The sequence below is a fragment of the Mustela nivalis genome (genome assembly GCF_964662115.1).
Source record: "Mustela nivalis genome assembly, chromosome: 12".
Lineage (NCBI taxonomy): Eukaryota > Metazoa > Chordata > Mammalia > Carnivora > Mustelidae > Mustela > Mustela nivalis.
The window spans coordinates 21,606,519-21,632,359 of record NC_139031.1 but is presented as its reverse complement, the minus strand read 5'-3'; the positions used below and the strand labels follow the sequence as shown (position 1 = coordinate 21,632,359).

Sequence of the window (25,841 nt, the reverse complement as noted above, 5' to 3'; positions counted from 1 at the left end):
CACAGGGCTCAAACGCTACAGAGAGATCAGTTGATTAACCAAGAAGCTCTGGGCAGGGAGGCCAAGCCAAACCTGGCAAAGTAGTTGGTGAAGTCATCAGTTGGGCCTAAGTCCCATACAGTCCTTGGCCTCCCCAGTGGCATTGCATGGAAGAGAATTTTAAAGCTGGAAGGGACGTTAGCCATCACCCCTCATTTAGGCTATGAAGGTTAAAGCCTAGAGGCAGAAAGATGCATGACCACATGAGCGTGGCATTGCACCTAGACTTCTCTCGGCCAGGGTCATACCCCCGGCTGCACTCGGATCCTCCTGCCTTGGCCTTAGCATCTATGTTCTTAAAGCCTTAAAATTTGATTTTTACTGGTTCATCCAGTAGAGCATGCAACTTGTGATTTGGGGGTTGTTTGTTAGTTCAAGCACCAGGTTGGGTGTAGAGATTACTTAAAAATATTTTTTAAATGTGTTAATTTATGCCTATATATTTCCCTTACCAGAGCTATTTTTATAGAGAATATTTAAGCCAAATAATGAGTCTGAAATTTGCCAGAATTTACCAAAATTGTTGCAGAAAACAGTCATAAAGGATACTTTATTTCTTTGCAAAAAAAAAATTTTTTTTCTTTTTTAATTGACAAAAGAAAAGAGAGACTAATCACATAGTAGGATTCTTTACCCTGGCCCTCAGGGTTCTCATCTGTACAAAACAGCGGTTAATGAACAATTCAGGGGACCTATCACCAACGCCCAGGTGATGTCCCCTTCTCCCAATGAATTAGGTGGGTCAAGTGTCGTCTCTGTTCCACAGATGAGCTGTGCCAAGTTGAGTTGGTCCAGGCTGTGAGTCCTGGACTCAGTGTCCTCCTGTCCTCACGGGTCCCAGTACTTCTGGCTGGGCCCAGCTCGCCTGCCCAGACGGAATGAGATGACACCAGAAAGTGCCCAGCATCAAAGCCTTTCTGGTGTGAACACCAGAAACCCAGAGGTGCTCGAGTAAAGATGTGCTGCTGGTGGAGTGAAGGACCTGTGTCTTCAAAGCCCAAGTCCACGCCGACCCACAGGGAGGCGCGGTCTTGGGAGAGCACAGCTGATTGGCCAGGTGATGTCACGTGTCTGCCTCCAGGCTAATCAGCAACGGCCAGTGGGATTGGTGGCGGTCTTCCTCACAAGAAGAGAAGGGGGTGCGAGCGCCATCATCTCCACCCAAACTGTGACAACCAGGGGCCAAAGAAGCCGGGATCCTAATAGCCTCCCTGCTGCCTCACTTGGCCACTACCAAAGAACTTTCCCAGATCTGTGAAAGTCAGGAAATTAGGGGGTCACTGGGGTAACAGTGTGCCTCGTCTGCCCACTTGCACCATCCCAATAACCTCAAGGTGTTTAAAAGTAGCTTTATTGAGATAATTTGCATGCTAGTCAGGTAATCCATTTCCAAGTGAGCAGCTCGCTCCATTGCCTTTAGCGTATTTACAAAGTTGTGCCACCACCCCCGTAATTTTATTTTAGCACGTTTTCATCATTACCCCCCAAAAGGTCATAACACTTTTCCCCAAAAAGAGCTTGAAGGTTATATAAAAGATGTATGCGGCGAAGTGAGGGACTGGGAATGAGCAGTCAAGACCAAATAAAAGGAAGCCACACATTTGCGGCCGGTGGAGTCAACATTGGTGATTTGATGAAGTTTCCCATTCAGCTTTGCTCTTGACAAAGAGGTCCCCTTACTAGAAGAAAGGAATAAATCGTCAGTTACTCAAAAGAAACAAAGTGCTCTATACTTTCTCAAAGGTTGAAGGGAACTCCTAAGTTATTTTATGTTCAGCATCTTCTACATTTTTATAACCAAAGCAGTAGCTTTGATTATTACTTCCTTAGGCTTCTAAAGCCTTGAGCCCTAACTTTAAAACAGCTCAATTTTGAAGGTGTTCTAGGGAGAGCTAAACTAATGTGGCATTTAAGTGTTTATTCAAAGATCATCAACTATCCAAGGAAAGGGTACGGGAGAGATAAGTATGGTGAGCAGTTGTCAGTGAACCATCTGAGCTGGCCCCTTCCAGGTCCTTGTAAGACCTGCAGGGAATGGGAGAGGAGCATCAGGGTCACTGGTCTCGAGAAAAGTGCTTGGTTCTTATGATTTCTGCCTTCCCATTTCCATCTTCCCTGCCTGCCCATTACTATCCACCCCCCAGTCCCAGAAGATCTGGATCAAGAGGACAAAGGGAAGGTGGCCGTCTACAAGGCAGACCATACCCCCATCCCAAACAGTACAGGTCCTGGAGTTTGGAAGGGGGTAGAGTTGAACTTGAGTTTGAGACTGAAGCTTCAAGGTAGTCTGGACTTAATGATGAACTGTATTTATAAAGGTATGGAATTCACTCAAAATATAATTAAGGAGCTGGAAGAGAGAGTCAACAGAATCTGGTCAAGGTCATGACTGCAGAAAATAAAACCAACGGTGTTCAAACCCGCCAAGGTGAGATGTCTTTGTCTTCAGAAAGAGAGAAGACACTTGAAACCTGTGGGTTCGTCAGGAAGAGTGAAAGCATGGATCTGTTTCCCCATGAGGGGCACCTCTGTCTGCACCTCCTCTCCCCCATAACCTCCACAGGATGTTGTCCTTGTCCTAAAGGCTTCTGGTCCCCAGCCTGCCCCCATTCCACCTTCTCAGGGGAGCTGCGGAGGCAGGAGAAGACTGGCTCCAAGAAGCTGGGGGTCTCCAGGACAGAACAGGGAGGATGCCACTGGGGGGTGGTGGAGGACACACACAGGAGACCCTCCGGAGTTGTCTGTTGATGGAGCTCGGCAGGGCCCATGGCTGGGAAAAGGGGGCTTTCACTGATGCCTCCTGTTCCAGCCAGCATCTGGCCCTGAGAAATCCCAGTGGAGCCAGCAAAGGTGGAGGCCTGGAAAGTCCAGGTCAGGCTTCAGCCAACACTGAATGGCAGAGCTTCGAGAACCCTGTATGGGACAGAGCTACCAACAAAACCCACTAGCCCTACCACCATGGAGTTTGGCTTTCCAGTATCTGCTGTTTGAGAAAAGACAGATCCATTATGAACCCAAAGTTCTTCAATTAATTTGCCCCTTGTTCACCCCAACAGCCTTTACGTACACTTAAAAAGCTGTGCACACGTGAGCTGAATCAGGCCTAGGTCACAGCTCAGGAGTTTAGGGACATGCAAGTGACCCCCACTTGGGCAAGGAACCAGTTTCAACATCAGGTGACACTCGACACCATGATGAGGCAACTGGTTCAGTCCCCATCTAAGGCTGCCACCCACTCCTGCACCCCAATACCTTTGCGGGAACATCCCCAGAGATGGAGAGCTTACCTGTCTTAAATCACGGCCTGACTGACCAAAAGGAAGCTCTTCTGGGAGACAAACAGCCCCTCTGTAGAGCCCACGACCTCTGCCGTCACAGGGAACCGTCATGTGTCTGGTCCTCCAAGTGACTGAAAACAGCATTCACATTCCCACCCAAACCTTTCCACAGCCAAAATCTCCTGTTCCAGCTTTTCCTGGAGATTGGTGAGCGGTCTCTGAATATAAACCAGACTAGACTTCCTGAAGGACCCTCCCAGGGAAAACCAAAAAAGTTGCATTTTAAAATATCTTTTTTTTCTAAGTTTATTTTATTTTAAGTAATCTCTATACCCAAAGTGGGGCTTGAACTCACAATCCTGAGTCACATGATCTTCCAAGATCAAGAGTCACATGATCTTCCAACTAAGCCTGCCAGGCCCTCCTAAAATACATTTTTTCCCCCAAAATATGATGACTGAGCAATTATAATCCACAGAAGGGCATACGGGCACCCCAAATGTCACTGGTCTGGCCCAGACCCTCTGAAGATAGTACCAGACCCAGACCAAGGCACAGACGCAGCCTGCTCACCGCCCGTGACCTGCTGCGGTCCCTCCTTCAGTGCCATCCCAGGTGAATGTGTGGTCTAAGTCCCCAGATCTTTCTTCTGTCTTCATTTCAGTAGTCTGGTCTCCTCCCTTCTCACCGCTGCACAATCAAGGGTTTTTCATAAACACAAGGAGGTTTTAACCTTTAACCTTCTCTTCAGATGTCAACGTGCTGCTTTAAGCTGTCGCTCTATCCTCAGGCTTCTCAGCCTCAGCTCTGTTGACATCGGGACTTCTCGCTCTGCTGCGCACTGTCCTGGGCGCTGCCGGCTGGGTCAGCTTCCCTGACCTCCACCCGCTGGATGCCAGGAGCAGCCCCCACCTCTAGTTAGGACAATTGAGTGTCCCTAGATATTGCTACATGTGCCCCAGAGGGGCAAAGGAGACCTGTTCTGTACAGACCTGGTTGTGTTGGCCACGTGCCCTCCGTATCCTGGCGGCAAAGGGCTATGGGGAGAAGAGGCTTACTGCATACAACCCCCGCACACACCCAATGCCCTGGCACTAACATCCTTTTGTCTGACCACAGACTGAAGAGCACAGCCCAGGCCTCAAGTTTCTCTCTTCCTGCTGTCAGGGGGCTCCGTCTTGTTCCTTCTCCAGGAGCTGCTGCCGCCGCCTGATTTCTCCCCCAGACCTCCAAGCTCAGTTCAGATGTTACCTTCACTCAAAGCCCACCGGCCCCTTCCCTGGGGGGCCATTGCTTATTCAGGACCCAGCACCTTGTGCCATCTGTTTGTACCACACTGCCCCGCCCAAGGCCTGTGGCTGGGACAGACCCTGTACGTGGGCTGTGCACCTCCAGCAGGCCCAGGCCTTCGCCATTAGCATCCAACAGGATTATCTGTCCATGATGCCTTCTGCATTGGGGCTGGTCTTCAAGGGGAGCCTGTCACATGGGGTTCTGATGCGTTTTGCTTCCAAAGTCGCCAGACCGAGAAGAGGGGGGCTACCTGCCCCCTTAGTCCTCAGGCCAGAGCCCTCTGACAGACCCTGACCCTGTGGCAGCACCACCCTTTGACCTTGGGGTGTGGGTGTGGGTGGGGGTGTTGAGAGGTGACCAGGATGACAGAGGTGCCCAAGATTAGATCACATGAACTCAATACCCTGTGGGACTCCAGGGCCTCCCTGACCCATGCCTGGCTCCTACCATGTGGTCCTTGGTGCACAAAGATAATGAGACAGTCTGGGCCTCAAACAGCTTCTAGCTAGTGGAGAAACAGACCCACTCGTAGATGCTTCCAAGGCGGGGGCAGCCAAGGCTGGGCCCAGAGAAGGGTGTGCCTCTGGCGCTTAGGAGAGTTTGGGCGAAAGTAAGCCAGCCAGCAGCGGACATGCACAGAACCTCCTAGGGGAGCAGGAGGGGAAGCCCGGGGCAGGCTGCCTGGCAGGCCCAGTCACATGGGACCTCGCCAACCAAGTAAGGCACTTGGCTTGATCCTGGTGGCGGTGCAGGGACAGGGCTGTCACGGTCAGATTAGTGCGGGGGACAGTCAGAAGAGCGGAACAGGGAGCCAGCAGTGGTGATGGTATCCAGGCCCGGTCCCCTCCAGCCCTGGTCCTGGCTTCACCACCCTCAACAACCATGGCCCCCAAGCTGGGTCATGCACCCCCAGAGTGGTGAAAGGGGCCCCCAGGAAGGCCAGCTCCCTGCCTCGGTGCAGACCAGCGATTCACAGCTCTGGAGGCAGATGGCTGGGGCTCAAATTCCCTGCTCCTCACCAAGGTCAAGGTGCTTCTTGTCCTAACCCCGGTTGGCCCGCAGTCGTGAGGATTAACTGAAAGCAGGAAAACACTGCACACAGTAAATGGTAAGAGATCAGTAGCTTCTACCACGACTAAATCTGTCCCAAGCTCCCCAATTTCTTCTGTTAATTCCCCTCCCCACCAAGGCCGAGGAATAATCTCCCTCCTGCCTGCTTGTCCCACACCCAAAAGTAGCCAGGCCAAAGCAGGGGAGAGCAGAGATGGTCACCTCTGTGGGCTTTGACTATAAATTCATTCTAATTATGTCACTGACCTGAGTGTTTACCAGCTCGCAGGCACACAGGGCACTGCAACTGTAGATGGTTCACTGTGCATCCATCTGATCCTGCCCCTGCTGGTGTGGCTTACGATGGCCCCATCCTCTTCTGGTCACTTCAGAATAGAGCCCTTTCAAACATGGAGTGGATCCCCCCTCAGCCTCCCGGGGAGTCTGCTTCCAGGTACTTTCCAGTCCCACAGCCTTGACCTGCCCCAGCCAGCCTCTCACCCTTGGATCCACACCTGCCCCCCACGTCCCTGGTCTCATCCATTTCATGGGATCACACTCCCCTCTGTCTTCCAAGACTCCCACTGTCCTCAAGGCCAAAACCAAACATGGTCCGCTTCCCCATATAAAACCTGCACTTTCTCAGGCAGGCTCCTTTCCTTTCTCCTCCTCCCCAAAGTCCTGCATCCATCTTCACCATCTCCATCTCCACCAGATCCCCCAACCCATCTCCTCTCTCTCCTCCGCAATCCCCCATGATGTGCCTCTCGCTCTCCCTCCCACAGCCTGTTCCAGTGCTAACGCACTGCCTGGTACATAGTTTAATAAACACTTAACAACAGGGAACAAACCCTTGTCCTCCTCATGCCTGGTACATAAATGACCCGGTTTTTACAATCAATACAGGCTCAGAGGCCCTCCTCTGGGGACGTACCCCCCACCTTCCTTATTCATCTCATCTCTTCCCAAACACATTGCAGGTGCATGGAGTCCAGAGCCTGGAGCCTGGAGGGAGCGGAGGGAGATCTGCCCACCCAGCCCGCCCATCCATCCCAGTGGCTGGAACCACTCTCATCCCTCCAAGAGCAAGTGAGGGGAAGACAGCTAGAGTTGCAGGGGCGGGGGTGCCTCCCAGGAAAGGCAGGGCTGGGGCAAGGGGGAAAGGCCTTTGTGCTTCTTTTTGTACTGTTCACTGTGGGTCAGACCCTCCTCTCTTCCCTCGTCCACACACATGCAGCTCTGGTCCTGGGGCTGCCCCACCCTGCTGTGGGCACAGAAAGTATGTCTACCACACTGCCACCCAGCCATCCCGACCCAAGCTGGGTCCCTGACCCTCTGGCCTGTCTCGGAGTTCTCACTGCATCCCAGGCTCTGAGCAGGCCACAGCACAGCCCACAGCACAGCCACATCGGGACCCGGAGGTCCAGCCCCCAGGCTGCCCACTCCCCAGGGAGCCAGCCCTGCATTCACAGAAGGGGCTTAAACACATCCCCCCTCCCATCTCGAAGCCTCTGGCCCACCCATCCCTCCACTGCTTCAGCAAGATTACAGAGATGCCCATGGGCCGAGGCCGAGCCAACAGCCCAGAAGGGAGACCCACTCTCAGTGCTGCTTGGGAGGGAGAGCCGCCCTCCCCTGAGGCCTCACAGCGCACCCGGAACAGAAGAGCTGGCGAAGGGTACTTAACTCCAAACATTCCCTCCTTCCTGAGCCCAGCCACCCACCCCAACTCCCTCACTTCCGGTCGCACCTCAAGCCCTCTTGGTAGCACTCCTCAAGGCCAGAGGACAGCTTCCCAGCTGACTCGGAGACCTGTGACCTCAGGGGGATGCAGGGAAACAGTGAGTGTCACTTCCGGCTGCACCCACCCTCTGCCACTGCCCAGCACCCGGGGACCAGCGTCCTCCCTCCTTCCCTGGGTAGCAGCAGGTCCAGAGAAGCGGCAGGTCCCTCCGTCAGCGGCTGGCTGCCGAGCTGCCCGCCGAGCTGCCCGCCGAGGCCTCACACCGTAGTTGGCAAGTCTAGAACCACCGGATCCCATGACCTCACCAGTGTGAGTTCTACCATTGCCAAAAACGGGGGAGAGGCAAGCGGCAGCCGTGGGCCAGGGGGGCTGAGGGCGCTCAGAGGCCACTGCCTCTGCTGAGGAAGAGACCGGGAGAGTTAGCAGGGTCCGAGGCTGAGGCTGTCCAGCAGGAGGCAGTCTCCCCACTGCCCGAACAGAACAAGATCACCTCCTTCCAGGCGGCTCCTGTGGGACGGTGAGGGAAGATGGGGAGGTAGGGAGGAATGGATGGAGGAAACACACAGGCAGCAGCTACCGGGCCGGCTCAGATGTGGGAACCTGCGGGGAACTTTGAGGGCACCTCCACTCCAGGCAGAGTGGACTGCTGCGCCCCAGGGTTAAGAGAACTAAAGGGGGCCATGCTGTGCTGTGTACAAAGCACTCTGTGTCACTGTCTCATCGGATGCTGAGAGACCCCCTCCCCAGGGTCCAAAGCTGCCCTACCCCTCATGGAAGAAGCAGATTTTCTGTACCTGATTCTCTTCCCTCTCAAGCCCCGGAGAGGAGAACTGCCTGCTGGGGTCTCTTCCCTGAGGATGGTGGGCCAACCCCTGGGCTGCTGCCGTTCTGCCCGGACCCGCACAGGTAGCCTCTGGGCTCATGGAACTCACTCATTTGGGCCAGTAAGTCGCAGAAATGAGCCAAGTCCAAACCCGCTGAACATACCATCCACACAGCATAAAACCCACCGTTTCCCCCCATGCTGGCCGGGCCCATCCGTACATCCCTAGAGGTTGGCTTCCATTGTAACCCCCCAAATGCCACCTTTCCAGGCCTCCAGGAAACTTACCGAAAGGGCAGCACACAAACCAGATGCAGGCAGGCCCTTTCCTAAGAGGTGTCTGAAGCCTCCTACGGTCACCTCAAGTCTTCAGCCAGCATGCAGGCCCAGCCCTTGGAGTTCCTTAAGGCCTCGTAGGCAGTGAGATCAGATAACAAGAGGACCCCTTTCCACACCAGAAGCCCCAGCAGGAGCAGGAGACAGCAGCCACTGCCCCTTCTGGGGTGGAGCCAGGCCACCAGGAAGATGGAGCAGAAGAGCAGAGACACAGACCTCTGCCATCCCCAGGGTCTGACTCCCCTGTGGGATGGGGCAGCAGGAGCGGGGCGGGGGGGGGGGGGGGGGGGGGGGGGGGAGGGGGGGGCGCGGGGGGGGGCGCGGGGGGGGGGGCTTGGAGAGCAACCTGCTTGGGGCTAAAGGTTCCTAGAACTGAGCAAGGCTGAGACTGTGGGCTTGGCAGACAGGTTTGGGACACCTGCAGAAACTGGGCTCCCGGTCCCAGGTTTTCCTGGGGGCCAGTGACGAGGCCCGGAAGCTCCCCCTGCTCCCTGTGTGCAGCGTGTGCGGAGGGAAGGGTGGCCCCTCGTCCCCACCCACCGGAGTACCAAGCCGGGTGGGCACCGGGGGGAGGGAGCCTTCTCCTCGCACCGGCCCGGCATCATTGGCACAACTGCGCAACCCCCGCCCGCGATCAATGGAGCTGGATCGCATTTCGCAGAGCCGAGGCCGGGCCAGGGATAATGGCTGGGATTGAATAAGCAAATGGAACGGTGGGGGAGGGGTGGGGAGGCTGGAAAATCCACTTCACACAGTCCCCCCGGGGGAGCTGCCATCTCCAGAAGCTCCAAGCCCCACAGACAAACAGGGGCCCGGCATGGGGGTGGGGGGCGGACGCCCTGGCCTGGCTGCTCTTGAAAAACACCAAAAAATCAGAGCAAAGTGCTTCCCGGAGACCTCCCCACTCGAAGGGAAAAATGCTTTCAGCTGCAGCGGGAGGGACTTCAGTCAGACTACAGGAATCCCTGCGGGGCACAGGGCCCTGGACAGATCAAACAGCTCCATAGCTGAGCTGCCTGGGGAGTGGGTTTGCTCATCCCCACTCCGTCCCTCCCCAACCCACCCCACCCGATGCACAAAGCAGAATTTAGGCTTTATGGGGTGGGGAGGCACAAAGGCTGGGGGAGAGGGAGGCTTAGGAAATGGGCCTCCGTGGAGAAGAGCCGGCTACAGGGGTGCCAGCCTGGCATGGTCACTGCTGTAGGTGAACTCATCCCGCCCGCCCCCCACCCCTGACTGAGAGGCAGGAGGTGAAACGAAGGGCCTACGGCCTTTGCCAGGGAACAGTGGGGCTGGCCCCCAGGACAGCCAGGTGGGGAGGCTGGCTAGAGGCTCAGAACAGGCTCCCCTGCTCCCCAACTAGCACCTGTTACTTGGGGCTCAGCAAAGCCACCCACCTGGGCAGGTGCTGAAAAGCAGAAGCGGAGCCACAGGAAGAGTGGAGCCCAGCGGCAGACCACCCAGGGGCTGAGGGGCAGCTGCTCTCCGGCTGGAAGGCCCACCTGCTCAGCAGGTACGGAAATGGGGCCTGACATTTTAGGAGCCCCAGCAGTGCTCCAGAAAGTGGTTCCCAGGGGCCTTCCAGCCCCCCTTGCTGGGTCCTTGTGTCCACACCCACCCCTCAGGGGTCATTTCGAGCCAGGCCCCAGACACCCTTCTTCCCTGGCCCTCAGACGGAGGCATGGAGCCTGGAGGGAAGCTCTCAGGCAAGGCAGCCATTTTGGCCCTGGAGTAGAGGGCCAGGGCAGAGACTGGCCGTCAAAGGAGAGATCCTGCTGCAGGGCCAGAAGTCTCCTTCTTGGAATAAATAAGCAAATAAGAAGTAGCTCTTCTTTCTCCACAGGACTTAGAAGAAGCTTTGGCACAGGGACAGCATCCCCCCATCTAGGAGGGACCGTGAGGGAGCTCTTCCCTCTGTGGTGCTCAGGGAACCAGCAGAGGGAAACGCCCTATCCCTCCAAGGCCATCCCTAGTGCCCCGGGCAGGAGGGCTTAAGTAGCCCTGTGTTCCTGCTGAGCCATCCCTTGGATCCAGCCATCCTCCAAACGACAGACTCATCGACACACCACCCCCTCCATCCTACCCCATGCCTGAGGCTCACTCCCCAGGGAGAAACAGCTCCGTCCTCCATGGGGAACTGGGGCCAATGACTTCAGGCTTTGACAGCCCACAGCGGGCAGGATCCCATGCCAGTCAGCTGGCCTCTTGCTGGGCGAGGCCACCAGGGCCTCACACTGAGGTAGCCTGGCTGGGCCCAGGCCTCTTGGCCTCACTATCTGTCGTCTGGGGCATCTGAGCCCAGGCCTATAGGTTCAGAGCTGAGAGCCCTCAAGCCCTGGAAGCCAGGAGTGCCTGAAGCACCAACCAATGAGGCTGATCCCCCACAAGTCGTGGATGGTGACTGAAGAGCGTCACTGTCCTCACCCAACTACCCACTGACTAACCTATTCAGCCCGGCCTTCCCTCTCAGCTTCACTGTCTGGAAGGTGACTGATCCGCCAGGGCCTAAACCATACACTCCCAACTCCAAGCCCACCGTGTACCCTGTTCTCAGGGATCACAGCCCACACACCCCCCCCCAACACACCTGGGCTGAACTCAAGGACACCCCCACAGCCAGGAGCTGCCTCCCTCAATTCCTGCGACAGAAGGCCAGCCAAGGTCTCACCCCAAGGGTGTGTGGGGAGCAGAGCTGGTCCTTCCTGACCTGTGGCACCCTCTGGGCTGGCCCTACAGATGGTGACCCCCCCCCAACTTCCCTCCACGGCTGCAGGCGGCCCCATCTGCTGGCCCAGCTCGGATTGCCCGGCTTCCAGCTCTGCTGTGGCCCTAGGCGGTGTAAGGCGATCTGGCTGCCCACGGGGCTGCGGCCCCGGCGGCAGCTGAGCCAGATGGAGCCGCTGGGGCCCGGACGCGAGGCGCAGGGGCGGGGGCACGCGGCTGCAGTCCCGCTTCTCCCATATTGGCACTGCACATGATTGCTCAGAGCGGAGAGACACAAGCAAAAATGTGCTAGTGCCAAAATCGGCCAAGCAGATCGCAAGTGTGGCGGGCCCGCTGGGGACGTACCAGAGGGCGTATCCCTGCGCCCCCACCTGCCCCGCACCAAAGCAAGCCCATTTCCGATGTCCAGGGCCACCACGGGGCCCCCGGGGTGAAGAGTGCTCCCGAGACACTCGCGGATCTGTCTCTGCTCTGTTTATGGCCCTTCGGTAATTCACTGACCGAGACTGTTCACAGTGAATTCTACCAGTGCCATACACAGAACAGGAGTCGCGCTCTCGGCCCGCCGACCCTGCGGAGAGACTCCCGGGCGCCCGCTCCCCGCATCCCTGCGCAGGTCCCGCCTCCCACCAAACCCTGGGCAGTCCTCCTCACCCCACACCGTCACAAGCTTGACAGGCCTTGTTTCAGCCCCCAAATAACCTTCCACGAGGTGGTTACAGCGGAGGAGAAGGGCTGAAAAGTCACAGCGTGGGGGAGGGCGGGGCAAGATGTCCACAGCCGGGTGTTTCCTGTCTCCACCTGAACGCCCACCCCGTCCCTCCATCCTCGGAGCCCACCCCGACTCAAGCTGGGGAGGGAGTAAATCCAGTTCAGAGCAGCAAGCCCCTGGCCAGATCGTCCTCTCGGCCCATCACGCCAGGCCCCAAAGAGGGCAGTGACCAATGGAACATCCGGGGTGCCTCTCCTGACATCTGAGCACAGAACCCTCCTGTTCCAAAATGTCTTGGTCTCCACCATCCTCCAGCCCCTAGACTGCCCCTTGGCAAAAACAGAGTCTGGGGGCGGGGGAGGGGGAACCAAACCTGCTGCTCCCTGTGCTCCCACCCCAACCACACCTGATCCTGAATGCCCGGGGCTGAGCCCCTCTGCTGCCGGCCTGTGGCCAGGACAGCAGAGCAGGTGGGCAGGAAGTTCCTTGGCCAAGCCGGCCCTGGTGGAGGGAGCTGGAGGCACGGCTGCCTTCCAGCGAGGGGAGCAGCGTCTGGCTGGCTCGGAGGGGACTGCAGAGGAAAGCAGAGGCGAGGGAGGCAAGGGAGGGGCTGGCGAGGTTGCATCAGTGGTTGCCAGAGTGGCTGCCTTGAGAGAAGTCACTGGGGCAGCTCCAGCCTCTGGTGCCCCACGCCCTGGGGAAGGAACGAGGGAAGGGGAGAGAGGGTCGGTCTCGGGGGACCTGGGGCCCAGGCAGGAGGGCTGGAGACTCTGCAGAGTGGCAGTCTCGGCCCGCTCCAAACTTGAGTCGGAACCAGGGGGCAGGGTGGCTAGAAAAGCAGCCTGGAAGGGTCAGAGAGTGAGTCGCCTGGCCTAGAAACTATCCAAACCCCTTGGTGATGCTTCTCCCAGTGACCTCAAGGTGCAATAAGTCACTCTGTGTCCCAGCAGCTCATCACTGGTGTCCAAGGAGCCCAAATCACTGCGCAAGGCTCCCCTTTCCCCATGCTCTCAGGGGACTCTTCATCCTGCTTCAACACATGCCCATTGCTGGGCTCTGGCCTTTCAGAAGCCAAGCCAGATTGTGGGGTTGGAGGTCTTCCGCAGTTACTCCCAGGCACTCTGCCCGGAGACCACTGTGCACTGGGCTAGAGAAAAGAAGGGACAGGATCTCTCCCACCCCAGGCAGTGGGAATGTTAGTACAGACTCTAGATAAAGTGTTGGTAGAGATCAAGAGCTTAGGGTGTAACCAACAGACTCACTCAAGGGGCCCCTAAATGCAGATGAGGAGGTGCACTCAGAAATCTGCATCTTCATAGGCACCTAAGCAATCCTGCCGCCCCCGCCTTTGTGAAAGGTCTAGGGGGCTCTTCCCAGAGGCCACCACTGTCTGCGATCAGAAGCTTTAGCCCTGCGATACTTCATCCACCTTAAGTTCCTTTTACTTTCTTTTCTTTCTTTCTTTGGTGAGCTGGGGGAAGGGAGAAGTGGATGCTGGGCAAGGGGGAACACCAGGTGCTAGCCTGGCACCAGGCGACTAAGGAGACGGCCAAGGACAGCAGTTACGGGTCCTGCTCTCTCCCGGGTCCAGAAATGGAAGGTAAAGAGCTTGCAGCAGACTGCGGGGCTCCTACAGGCTCCCTCTAATTGCCGAATCTGTGGAGACACTTGGTCTGTTTTCCTCGTCTCTGCTGCTGACTTGGGTCTCTGTAAGCAGAGAATAGCTTGAAAAGCTGAATCCCCTTCCAGGTCCCAGATAGAGCAGCAGAGCTGGGCTAAGCTCCTCCCCTGCGCCTGCCTCGCCCCTGCGAAGCCCAATGCGGCAGGACCCTGTGCCGCAGTGCCCGGGCGGTGCCAGACTCGACGTCCGGGGCACCCGGGTCAAGCCCCAGAGCCCCTCTCTCTCTGCTCTGTTGGGAGAGGCTCAGGCCTGGGTCCTGGGGGAGCACGGTCTCCCAGCTCTCCTGAAATGAGGGCCAAGGGGAGCTGGGAGGGTATAAGCAGCAAAAGCCTCATTTGAAGGGTCAAAAGGGGAAACAGAGGCCTGTGGTTCAAGGGGAAATCCTCAGGCAGCCTCCTCAGGCCTGGTGGGGAGGAGAGTGGGCAATGTGACACAGCCCCCGCCTTGAGCTCCAAAGGCACAGACATCTACTTCTGGGGAGTGGGAAGATGAAGAGGGGGGCTGGGAGCAGCTGGTCCCTGTCGCGCCCCCACCCCGAGCCCCGCCCCAGCCACAGGGCGATCCCGACAAAGAAAAGACCTTCTGAGCTGGTGTGGCCTAAAGGGGAGCCGACTTGCAGGCCAGGTGGGAAGGCCAGGCCACCAACACTGAAGCCACCAGAGAGCCCAGAGTACTTGAGGGTCACATACTGGGTGTATCCTATCCACCCTCCAAGGTCTCTGCGGACAACGCCCTACCCTCTTCAGCAACCCCCTTCCAGAAACCCACTAGGACCATCTGCAGACACCTCCCTGAGTCCCGCTTCCTCTTAAGGTTTCCGTCCCTCAGGGCACAGAGCTGGTCCCCCCCCCCCACCCCAAGTTCTAACAGCTCACCGGAGGAGAGAGCCACTGGGACATGATGAGCACTCCGAGATCGCCAGTCTTCGGCCATAACAAAGCGTATCCGTACACACACCCCCAGCCCTGTGGCTCTCCCCTCCGCAAGCACACAACAAGGACACAACGATTCTGGAGTCCTGGATTGCAGCTGCACCACCCACAACCCACCGGGGCCTGGTCCCTCTGGTCTCCAACGAATGCCCCCAGGACCAAGGGGCTAGAGGCTGGGGGCGGCTGGGGCCCTCGGACACACCTAGGGCCTGATGCCTGTCCCCCTGTCTCCCCAGAGGCCCCAGGGGAGGAAGCCAAAGCTGCTTTCCGGGCAGCTCCTGCCACACCAGAGCTCCCACCACTAATGCCGGGGGCTGGAGCTGTGCCAGCTCAGCCAGGAGCCACTGCATCCCTAGACCCACCTGGTAGGGGGAAAGGAATAAACGAAATTCTCACATTCACTACCCAGCAACCTTTTCTCCTTTGCATAAGGCTGATTCCAGAGGTCCTCCCAGACCCCCAGGAGCCAGCCAAGGCTTCAGGTACAAGATGAGGCAGCCACCAGCAGTAAAAAAAAAAAAAAAAAAAAAAAAAAAATCCCCCGCTGAGGCTGCAGGTCAGGGGCCAGGATCCGAACCTGCAGCCAGGAGGGGAATGCCCTGGCCTGTCTGGGCTGAGGGGTGGGTGTGGGGCCGCCGTCTTTTGGGTGCGTTCAGTCCATAGTCAGGACAGATTTCTGGGATGGCCTTGTCTGGGCTTAGAGACCCGACCGCTCAGTGCTCGTTGTGCTCACTGCGGGAGGTGGTGCACACCGGGCGGAGCCCAGTGACCCCTCCAGAGGACCAGGGGCATAGCGCAGACATCCGCCACCTGGCCCCCAGGAGGAAAATCAGGCTTTTAATCCTCTAGAGCTTTACGAAGCCGGACAGAACACAGGGAGGCTCGGTCCTCACCTAACCGATGGGGGTGGGGAGGTCGATTAGGGCATGGCCGGCTCCCGGCTCCTAATCGCCCTGAGCCTGTATTAGCGCCCCCAGCCCCCAGCGGGTACGTCTATACACAGAGTAGGGATGCCACGGCTGGGGGGAGGGCCAGCGAATGGCTGAGTGTAAAGGGCCCCGCGGAACCGGGCGATCCCTGACTCGGGGACGGCTCCGTCACCACAGCCCAGTTCCTAGGATGCGCGCACGGGTGAGGGACCCGGGGCACGCCATCCAGCCGCCGACCCCAAAGCAGAGCTCAGGGGCCCCGGGTGCTCGCTAGCGCTACAAGGATATAGGGGTAGACGCAGGGCGGCAGGGTGTCTCTGTCGCGTGCTCCAAGGCTCCAAGGATGGGTGGCCCCGAAGCAGAGGCGAGCTGGGGGTCTGAGAACTGCTTTCCCCTAGGGACTGGGCGGGGCCGTCCTGGAGCTACACAAGTGGTAACGACGTGCCGAGAAGCCCGGAGAGGAGGGCTGGAAAAACTAGCTCTGGGAGCAGAAGCTGTCCCCCAGCCCAGGTGGGCGCCCGCCTCCCAGCCCTGCTCTTCCACCTGAGCCCACCAGGGCGGCGAAACGCCGACGCGACCCCCGATCGGCTCCCCCGGGAGGTGCCTGGGCCCGCGCGGATACGCACCTGGCCAAACACAATCCATACCCAAACCGCGCGGCCGCCCCGGGCCCGGGTCGCAGTCCTAGTCGCAGACCGACGACTCCACCGGGGTACCCAGGACCACGGGGCCGCGTGCGCACCTCCGCCGGAAGGCGCGGTAGAGCAGGGAGGCCGCACTGCCGCGTCATCCCCGAAGGCCGGCTACCCGCCCAACCCGGGTTCTAGCGCTGCTCGCCCCGGGGCGCCCGCCTCCACCTTCCCTTCCTCGCCGGCGCTGCCTCTGCCCCGCCCCGCCGGGACACTCACCTGCGCCGACTCCGGGCTGGGCGCACCGCCGCCTCCCAGCTCTGCGCGGAGTCCACATGGGAAAAACAAGACCAAAAGGGCCCTGGTTCGGAGCGGGCCAGATGGACGGAACCCGAGGCGCGGACGGGCCGAGGGCCGCGCCCCGAACCTCCACAGCGCTACGCGGGAGGAGGCGGCGCCCCAGCGCGGAGTCCGGCGGGGGAACAAAGAGGAGAAGGGATGGGGCCGCGCTTCCTGGGTGTCGGGTGACAGGTCTGCTGGGGGAGGCCCCGGCTCTGCCACCTGAGGAGGAGCCGCCTCCGCGCGGCAGGCGGGGCAGGGCAGGAGAGGCCCGGGGGCCCCAGAGGCCAAGGAAAAGGGTGCGCGGGGTGCCCGGGAATACGCGCCGGGAGAGTGGCCCGCCGGCTCGGGCGCAGAGGTGCGGGGACTCGACGGAGTGCAGAGATAATGACTCTGGGAGGGTTTACCGCCCCCTGAGCCCCGCCCGCCCCCCGCGCCGCGCCATTGGCTCAGGTGCCGTGAGGCGGGGAGGGGCAGGGGGCGGGCCAGGGATGATTCACCTTGAATGTGGCTCGGGTTGGTGCACCGCGCAGGGCACGCCCGTCCCGGACTGCGGAGACGTTGAGAGCCCCGCCTGCTCCACCGACCCGGCCGGGTCTGGCCCCATGGGGTCTCGCCGCCCGCTTTCTATCCCTGCCTCCTGCCGTTAGGCTAGGGTGCCGCAGGCCGAGGTGCGCCCCGACGCCCTGCCACCCCGCCACCCTCTGAGTCCGGAGCTAGCCGAGGTGTGTGTAGAGTAGCGTGTTTGGAAATCCGACCCTGTGCTGGGGGAAGGGAGATGCGTTTGGAGCTGGAACGCACTGTGGGGCCAGTGGACGGATCTCCTCCGTCTCCCTCGCAGAAAAGTGCGCAAGGCTGAGTTGTGTCAGTGGGCCCACCCGGAGCAAGGGGCTCAGGGCTGGAGCGGGGACGAGAGGGCTCCCCACTACGCCCTCACCGCCTATGCTTTTCCAGCTCTGCGGCCTCACAGGTGTCTGGCCACTGCGCCGCCGGGAACAAAGGCTGCCTGTCCCGGAAGGGGGAGGGGGTGAGGAGCCGCCCCCAGACCCGTTTCCAGCTCCCTTCCTTCCACCCCCCACCCCCGCGGCAGTGGCTCCCCCGGGAGGGGGCGGGGCGGGCCTAGGTTGGGGCACGGACGCTGATTAGATACTTCTCTGCGGTCCTTTGCTCGGATACCGTCCGGAGCATTCCGAGGGGCGGGGCAGGGGCTAAAAGACAACCAGGCTGTCAGCGTTTGGGTGGCCTCTTCCTCCTTCCCCAGCATCCTGAGCACCCGCGTGCCTTCCCTATCCCCTTCCCCGGCTGCTTTGGGCACCCTTCCCAGTATGAGCCCCTCCTGGCCTCCCCAGACGGCAACCAGTTCAAAACCAGATTAAAATAAAACGTTAATCCGTCCGCCTCCCTTTTAGCTCCTATTCTCCCTATTAAACCTCACAGGTCTGGCGGCTAAGAAGCCTCTAAAAAGGAGCGTGCTTAGCGGATGCCCCCCACCAAACCTAAAATTCTTTTGTATTAAAATTGAAGACCGTTAGCACGCTGTTCTGGGCTCCACCGAGGAAAGAGTAGGCAATCGTCCATGGTCCAGTGTCCATGGTCTTTACTACTCCAGACCCTGCCCAGCCCCGAGGGGCCGCAAGCCGCGGTGCTGATAACGAACCCTTAAATAGGTCCGACTCCTGGGCGGGGCCTGCTCGGGCCTTGAATGTAGCAGCCACAGGAGTAGGCAAGACACCCAACCCAGGCGGGACCGCCCGGGCAAGTCTCGGGGGCTTCGGTGTCCCTCTTCAAGAGTACCCCGAGATGAGGCGTGTGGTGCGCCAGGACCCGGACAAGGGAGATCTCGAGCGAAGCGCAAGGCCCAATGGGCCAAAGCAAGGGGGGGGGGGGTGTCGTTCCACATTAACCCCTCCAGAGCCGGCTCGCATTCCCCTGCCTATCCTGGTCGCCCTGAATTTCCCTGGCTCTGTCCCCAACCGCACCCTACCTGCTCCCTGAGAGCCGTGGGATGCTGGGTGGTAGGGGCGCGGTGTGCCAGGAACCGCAAAACCAAAACGCAGGCAATGCCGGCTGCGAGTGGCCCCTGAGGCCTGTCGCACCCCCTTTATAGCACGCGCCCCGCCCCCCGTGCCCCGCGCGCCCCGCCCGGGCCCATTCACCTGCTGTTGAGAACCAGACACCGCTCAGCGCAAAGCGAGCCACCCGGCGGCGCGGTCCGGCCGTCGGGGCTGGCGGGGCGGGGGCGCCGCCTAGGCGGATCCAGTTTCCACCTTTTCTTAAATGCACTGCTGAAAGTTGAGACGGGCCCCGGCCTCAGGAGCCAATGTTGCTTTCTTCCCTCGTGGCTCCCCGCGCACCCCAAGGCCCCCACCCCCACTCTGGGAGGGGGGCGCGAAACTGCACCCTCAAGGGCCTCATGCATATTTTAGGGAGCAGGACAGGCCGGTAACCGGAGCTAGACCCGGACGGTGAGGGGGCGGCCCCCGGGGACCCGATACCCTGTATCCCTTTCATCTCAGGGCGCTGGCGGGGGAGGGGGTGGCTCCGGACGACCTCAGGTCCTCACTTTGCTACCCTGCCCTGTGCACCCAGTGCCCTGCCTCAGCATGTCGGACGCCAGTCTGCCCGGCGGCGGCATCCTCCTCCCTCTACGAGATCTTTTCCGCCGCTCCACCAATAATATCCCACTCTGCCTGCGACGCGTAGGTTTGGGTTTCGCGACCCTCGTGTCGCAAGGGACCCCTAAACTTGAGCTACTCCAATCCCGAAGACGGCGCCCCTTGCTCAGTCCCTGAACACGGCCCTTCCTTCTCGATCCCGGTGTTTCGGCTTGTCTTTCTGGCCAGTTTAGTTCTTTCCCACCCCCTGCCCATCCTGCTTCCCTAAGCTCACCCTCTCCTTGGCAGTCACGGTTGTGCTGAAGATGTTGAGCAAAGAGGTCAACTTCCCGTCTCCCCTTCCTTCTCCCACCGTGGGGCAAGATGTCTGAGCTGCAGCCTCCCTTCCCCACCTAGATCCGCCGGGGCATGGGGGTGGGGGCTGTGGTTCAGCCCTCGGCCTTGCTCAGATTGGTCGGGACCCCGCGCTGACCCCGGCTCTAAGTCCACATCACGCGTAACTAGTCCTCCTACGCTCCAGTTAGCAGGAGCGCGATCTCCAGCGATTCAGTTAACCTATTAGAGCCTCAGTTTCCCCATTTGCAAAATGGGCATAATGACTCCCACCTCTAAGGAGGATAAAGAAAATACAAGTATGAGAACTGGCGTTACTTCGTGACCCGTAGATCTCTGGCAAACTGCAGAACCCGCATCATCACTGCTGCGGACCTTGTACCTCCAAAGCGCGATGCCTACGGGTGTTCGTCCGCCGCCGACGGATCCCAGGTTCCTAGTACTGCCGGTTGAGAGGTCGCCCCTACCACTACCCACGTCCCGCCAGGGCCTTGTGCTGGGGGCTAAAGTCCACTGGGGAAGCCGAGGTACAGCCTTTCTATCTTGGCCCTCGAGGCTTTGTTCTAGAATCTAAATGTGCATCAGTGGACACTTGCGGGGATGGGGGTGCTTGAAATCCAACGAATCCCCCATTTTCCGAAAAACGGTGTGTTTGTGCGTCCGTGCGTTTTTTGTTTGTTTGAGCGGCGCGTGGTCTCTATACCATTTTTCCGAAGGGCCGGAAACCCAGAGGTTCAGCTCCCCGGCTGCGGGCGGGGTTGGGGGGAGCCGCGAGCGCAGGGTTTGATAGGGAAAGAAGAGAAAAACAGAGAGACGGCAAATGAAAGGCGATCCCGTCATAGGAATCTACTCCGGGTCTTAAAACGAGTGAGGAAAATATACATGGTCCTAATATGACCTGCGAAATATCCTGAAGGTTAAGTGAATAACGGAAAGGACCCATGGGTTTCCGTTTGTGTAGAAATATAAATGGGGAGTGGGGGAGGGTGGTCTAAGTGTCAGGTTTGCTCCACCCGGACCGCAAGACACAAATAGAGATGCTTTCGTGTAGGAGAATTGGGGGCCAAGGGGCAGGAGACTTCCTTTTTGCTGTATGTCTTTCTGGACTGAAGTGTGTTTGTTTACCAAATGATTGTATTAAATTTTCAATTAAAAAAGAAACTGTAAAAATTGCTTTTTAAAAAAATCTGATTATGGTTGCTGAAGCCTGGAGGAATTGAATCAGAGAGGGTGAGAGGCGGGCTAAGACGGAGACTGTGAGCAGTGCTGGAGGGACTTGAGGGGGTTTGGGGTAGTGGGTCCCCTGGGTTCTCAGCTCCTGGTAGATGTGGGTCCTGTGCCAGGGTCACCCGGGAGGGAAGCCAGCGTGCGTGGCTCCTGCGTCCTTGCAACATTCTGTCTCCTAGCTTCCCCCACCAGATGACACTCAGGCAGAGTTTGGCTGGTGCTTAGACTTGAGTGCACCCCATAGGTGTCCTTGACCCGAGTCCTCGGAGAAGGCGGCTGCCGGCAATAGGGGACTGGGCCCTGAGTGGGTGCTCAGGGCCTGGGATTTGAGACGAGCCTCTACTTTCTCCTCTGCGGGAGAAAGGGAGAAGACCAGACCGCACCTCCTTCTGGAGGATAGGGGCAGAAAACGGGCGCATGGCCCCTGGAGAGAAGCCTTGTCAACCGGAGCTCAGCGGGTGCCCCTCCAGGGCTACAGACGTAGCATTCCCACCCCACCCAAGCACCCGTAGCCGCAACGCCCACCTTCCAGCATCCGTGGTGCCCCGAAGAGCGGGTCTGTGACCCACCGGCAGGGGTGGAGCCCGGATCCCATTCCCCGGGCCTGGAGATGGCTTCAGGGGTCTAGGACTCCAGAGCTCGGAAGCTCAGTGGCTTTGAGGAGAGATTGTGTCTGCAGTTGGTGGGGGAGGCATCTTGCAGCCTTCAGCAGATTATCCTGAGGTCGGTGACCAAATATGGTTTTGACTACGGTCCATGTTTCACTTCCCTTGTCCAAAGCAGACTTTAGCTGAATAATTCAGCCCCCAAACCAGGCAAACACTTTGTTTTAGGATGTGTCAGAGAGTTAGGATTTAGTTGTCTCAAGTTAGAATAATCTGCATTTTTAATCACCCAACATGTGTATTTGCTGGGCGCCTCCCCGACCTGTCTGAGCCTCAGTTTCTTCATCTGAATTTTGGTAGCTTACCCAAGGCAGAGGACTGTTTGGGTCATCGAATAACGAAATGTTTTTTGCAAGTGCTTTGGAAACAACAAAGCGTTTCTCCAGGGGACAGTTCTTAGTCCTGGAGTCACCACCCATATTCGAGGGGCTCAAGTTGTCCGCCTTTTGGAATGAGGCGGCGGGGCTCCTGCGCGGGCATGTGCCGTCCCCCCACCCCAACCCTAGAGAGGGCGATGTGTTCTGTTCAGCAGCGTTGCATCCCTTCCTCCCTCGCTCCTGGGTGGCGTCTCCCCGAGTGCACCCCACGGGGCCCTGCCAGGGCCCCCTCCATGCTGTGCACCCCGCCGGCCCAGGCTCAGGTTCCGCTCAGCCTCCGCGTCTCCGCGAGCATCTCCTCTTGCTTGTCTGCGTTGGAATCTGGTTTGCCTCTCGTCTGCCCCGACCCTCCCAGGGCTCCAGGGGTTGTCTGATCCAACCCCACGTCTTCCACAGAGGGATCAGAGGCCCAGCTAAAACCTGAATTCCAGTCGGAGCCAGGACCGGAGCCCAGGTCTCCGGAGCCCAGCCCGAGCTTTTTTCCATCCCACTGGTTGGGGAGAACTGGAGCTGGAGATTAAGAAAGAAATGCTGAGGGACCCCGTGGAGGAGGGACCTCCTCTGAGAGGTCTCCTTCTAAGACCTCCGGGTCTCAGAATTGACCCAGCCCCCTGAGGGCCTGGCCTCTAGCCTAGGGGCTCAGGAGAGGGGCGGGGCTCGGGAACCTGGAGGTTTTCCCAGGACAAACCTGAGGAGTGGGTGCCAGGCCGATGCTGGGGATGCCTAGAACGAAGGTTCCCTGGGTTCCCAGGCGGCAAGCTGACAGACCCAGGAGACGATGCAGGGGGAGGGCTGGAGAGCTGGCAGATGTGGAAGAGAGGAGGGGCCAAGGGAGGTGGAAAACAAGCATCTCGGGTGGAGGTTGAGGGGACTGGGCCCATCAAGTATTCCTGAAGCTCTTTGATAGCTTCCGGAGTCCGCTCTTTGCCAAGTACAGCAACCAGTAGCACGTCCCTGAAGGTGGTGGTGTCCCTCTTAAGAACAGCCTTTGGCCTTTGTCAAGGGGTTGGAGGTGCTGGGAGTACCCTGTAGAGTTGGACTGGGATGGGCGGAATGGCAGAGGGGGTGGGGGTGGGGTCACCTGCCCCGGTTTCTAGCGCTGTCCGGGTTACAGGAAATGCAGACTCTGGGACAGCAAAGGCTACGTCTGTCTCCTCTGTCTCATTCACTGCTGGATCCCCATGCCTGGCTCTCTCCAAAGATGCTCTGCAAATATATGTTTGAGTGAATAAATGAGCACAGGTAGAGGGTACAATCCCAATCCCACCAAGGTCCCGCAGGATCTCTCACCCCCACCCCATGGAGAGGGAGAGCCGTTTTTTGTTTGTTTGTTTTTTGCAGAGGAGCTGGGTAAGGGGCTAGAACCATCCCAGACCTTTCTGTCACAGTCGTGGATGCCTGCTCGACTTTACTCCGCCATGATGACTGAGGCCATCTCTAGGGAGGCAGAGACTGCTCAGCATGACTTCTGGGGACTGTTCCTCCCCTCCTTTCCCCATCTCACAGACATGGCTTTGGACATGTCAGTTTCACCTCTAGATTGCAGTTTCCTCATCTGTAAAGTGAGACAACTGGCAGGAACCCTAAGAGCTGTGTCTGCTTTTCCCAAAGCTGATCTGGAAATACCTTCCCTTTCTATCTTCATCCCTTCATTTTTCTTGATCAAGACACATGGAAGAAGTGTGTTGTAGCCATTCAAATGGGGGCAGATGAGCGGGACTGGACTTGAATGAGGAGAGCCCCACTGCGTGCTGCATAGTACGGGGCAGGGCAAGTCCTAGGATGCTTCTGATGTCGCATGCTCCTGCTGGTCAAATCAGCACATATTCCCTCAGGAGCCCAGCCAAGAATTCCAAGCTTTGGAATTCTGGATCATCAAACAGACTAGCCATTTGAGGAGCTCACGTTCTCCTTGAGACAAGAATGTGAGATGCTCATACTCCAACTCCACTTCCAAGAAACCAAAGCTGGCCTCGAACTTCCCTTCCAGCAGATACAGGCTGGGATGGGGTGGTCCAAGATGTCAAAGGGCATAGACTCAGCAGGCACATCTCAGCACAGTCCCTCATTCTCTCATTGACCCACAGAATCTCTGTGGGTACAGGCTCAGAAACCCCCACGGGTGACAGAAGGAATAGATGAACCAGAGCTGGCTATCAGGGCCCCACCCCCACCCCTGTCCCCAGTGCTGGGAATCTGCCTTCACTTCAGACCTACCCTCAAATGCAGGTTTTGGGCTCCCTCCTATCCTCTGTTCTGCAGTTGGGAAGCTGCACCCCACCAGGTCCCACTTCACTCGGTCCCCATCAGAAGCCTAAGCCTCAGCCTGAGGCCACCTGCCCGCTGATGGGGTCTCTTTAAAGAATTGATTTCCACAGTCCCTAAAGTGAGTCCTCGGCAGTAAATCTCCCGTCATCCGGGCTCTCTGCTCCATGAATGATTTAGCGCCTCGGAGGGGTTGGAACAGTCTTCCTGTGCACTCGGAGGCCGGTAGCTGTGACATCACTATCCCTGCTGGTGATGGATGGTCTCTTTGCCCTAATGGGAGGAGAGTGCACAGGGCTGTCTGGGAGGGGGTCGGGCCATGGAAGTAAGTACCCATCTGGCTCCACACACTTCTGCTTTGTTGGGGGGGGGGGTCTTCCTGAGGGACCAGCCAGTTAATTGCCCTCCAAGGTACCTAGAGAAAGGGCCTGAGTCCATCTCTCTGTCCTCAGCCCAGAGGGACCAGGCTCATTTCAGAGTGGGATTTGTCTTTCCAGTTCCTAAAGTGCTCCAGAGAGAGGAACTATACATACCACATGGCCTCTTGCCTTGCTATGACTTTACAACATACACACACTCAACACACACACACCCCTACATGGGTGTGCACACACGTCTGCTCTCTCAGGAGCGCTCTCAGGAAGTTCATCATTATGTCCCACCTAAATCTTTCCTGCTCCCGGTGGAGCCTGTATTTTTTCTGAATCCATCTGGAACGGATGGAGAACAGCTGCTTGTTATGCACCATATGCTAATCCTCCGAGCACCCGCGGTGAATGATGACTGGGTCTTGATCCCTGCTTGCCCTCATCCCCCTCCCATCCTCGCTCCTCTAAGCTTCAGTGACCCCAGTCCTCCCAGTTCCACCAGCCTCCATGGAAAAAGACGTTTTTATCAGTCAGCATCCATTGATGACCAACTGCTTCAGGTGGAGGACAGGTGGAAAAGACAGCCCCTGAATGGGAGAGAAGCTTCTCCCACTCTAGCAACCCTGACCCCAGCAGGCCCCACCTCCTTGGAAGAGGTGTAACTTGAAGTACCAGCTCCTGCTTCCAAATCGCTTCCTCATTGGCCTATTCTGCCATCAATCATTGGGTTGAGTTTTTTTTTTTTTTCCCCCTAAGCTTGGTACTGGGCTCTTAAGGGGCCTGTCCACAGGATCTCCTATGTATCAGCGCAGACCCAAAGGAGTGCAGTGCAGAATGGGTAAGTCTTTGTTTTGTTTTGCTTGGACAATTGTGTTGAGATATAATTTACATACGATAAAATTAATAAATTTTTAGCCTACAGTTAGATGACCTTTGACAAATATATACACCTATGTAACCATCACCACAATCAGGATACAGAACATTTCCACCCCCCCCCCCAAACTTTTCATCATGCCCCTTCCAGATCAGTTTCTTTTCCTCACCACCCTACCCCCTCCTTCGCCTCTAGCCCCTGGAGCTACTACTGATTTGCTTTCTGTCACTATAGTTTTGTCTTCTATAGAATTTCATGTAAATGCAACTACATAGTATATTACCTTTTGAACCTGGGTGCTTTCACTCAGCATAATGCCTTCAAGAGTCATCCAAGTTCTGTGTATTAATAGTTCTCTCCTTTTTATCTCTGAGTTGTATTTCACTGTATGGGCGGACCACGTTTGCTCATCCATCCCTCCCCATCCCCCAGCTGACTGACATTTGAGTTGTTTCCAGTTTCTGGCTACCATGAATCGAGTTACTAGCAACATTCGTGGACATATCTCAGTCAGAGTTCCTGCCAGTTTATGTTCAACAACCAGCTCTCTGGGGTGGGAGCAAGCCCTGATTCACAGCATTTGCTGGTTTCTGAGGTATAAATAC

The 25,841-nt window shown here is 57.8% G+C and overlaps 1 long non-coding RNA gene across 1 annotated transcript; it reads right to left on the bottom strand.

The window, feature by feature from the left end:
- Window positions 1–1,374: 1,374 nt before the first annotated feature.
- Window positions 1,375–16,570, bottom strand: LOC309844631. Its single transcript, XR_014300794.1, has 2 exons — window positions 16,450–16,570; window positions 1,375–1,718 (listed from the first exon to the last, which is right to left on the bottom strand). It is a non-coding gene; the product is annotated as an uncharacterized lncRNA (long non-coding RNA).
- Window positions 16,571–25,841: the final 9,271 nt, after the last annotated feature.